The sequence below is a fragment of the Vulpes lagopus genome, chromosome 1 (assembly GCF_018345385.1).
Source record: "Vulpes lagopus strain Blue_001 chromosome 1, ASM1834538v1, whole genome shotgun sequence".
Taxonomy (NCBI): domain Eukaryota; kingdom Metazoa; phylum Chordata; class Mammalia; order Carnivora; family Canidae; genus Vulpes; species Vulpes lagopus.
The window spans coordinates 54717721-54719023 of record NC_054824.1 but is presented as its reverse complement, the minus strand read 5'-3'; the positions used below and the strand labels follow the sequence as shown (position 1 = coordinate 54719023).

Genomic DNA, 1303 nt, shown 5'->3' with positions numbered 1-1303 from the left:
AAAAAAAAAAAAAAAGAAGAGCAATCAGTCTCTGTGTGAATGTACTATTTTTTTAAGGTGAACTTATTCACCTATTTGAGGATCCAATTTGCCAAATTACGACATTTGAAAATTACCCTGATCTGATATCATAACAAAGGCATTGATGTGTGCAGGCACTGCTGTGTATTCTGATGCCTCTGCCTTTGTCTATTGTTCTTCAAGTGACTGCCTGATAATCCTCACTCTTTATCTCCTCAAAGATCTCTTAAGGTCTAAAGAAATGAAATCCTTGGAGGTATCACTGAGAGACATAAGACATGCAAGAGTGAATTTCTAACGTGGAAGAGCTTACCACAGGCGTCTTTTACACTTGGGTGAAAAAAAAGAGCCTCCCTCCTTTTGTGGTCCACTTGGCAGAGCTAGATCGTTGGCTGGATGTGACAGCATGATCATAGCAAGTAGGGGTCTGGCCACTGGAAAGAGCATTTCCTAATTAATGCTGCAGTACACACATCCTCTTAGATGCAGCACTGTAACAGGATGTGGTTTTGGCAGGACTCTTTCTCGGAACAAAAACATGGGGCATCTGTCTGTCCATCAACTCTCTGGGTGACACACTGGAAGTCAACAAGACCTGGATCTCTGTCTTAGGCACCCATCTGACATCCAAAAACACAAGTGCCTCCATAGCCTAAAGTCATACTACTTTCCACAGTGTTCCTAGCAGAACTTCTTAAGATTAAACCTTCTTAGTTAGGATCTGTGCTTGCCAATAATCCCTCAAATTTCTGTCATAGTTTCTTTTGTCATTAGAGAGACTTCTCAACAGTTTCCAAGGATATTGACAAGGACTCAAGGGATCTTAGAGTCTCTCCTTTGTTCATATCTGGGAGAAAGGTGTTGGTTTTTAGAGCATCGCTGCCCCAGTCATTTTATTTATTTACTTGTTTGTATATTTTCTCCATTTTCCTTCATTCACAATACAGACAAGTGAAGGCCCTGGGCGGCTGTGTATATGGGTAGGTTTACTCTGCTTCCTCTTTCAGTACAGTCAGTATAAGAATACAGCCAGTGGTGAGCAACAGTGGTGAGTACCAGGTGACTGTCTGAGTCATTTTAAGATGAAAGACACTGAGGTTCTGTCTAAATACAGAAGCACTTCCTGACAAAAAGGGGAAAGTATGTCAATCGTGTAAGATGGAGGGGCACCTAAGGGGGCACCTGGGTGGTTCAGGGGTTGAGCGTCTGCCTTTAGCTCAGGGCATGATCCCAGGGTCCTAGGATAGAGTCCCACATCAGGGTCTCTCTAGGGAACCTGCGT

At 43.1% G+C, this 1303-nt stretch overlaps 1 non-coding gene across 1 annotated transcript; it reads right to left on the bottom strand.

Moving 5' to 3' along the window:
- Positions 1-943: 943 nt before the first annotated feature.
- Positions 944-1068, bottom strand: LOC121475362. Its single transcript, XR_005983732.1, has one exon. It is a non-coding gene; the product is annotated as a small nucleolar RNA SNORA51 (small nucleolar RNA).
- Between the last annotated feature and the right edge of the window lie 235 nt (positions 1069-1303).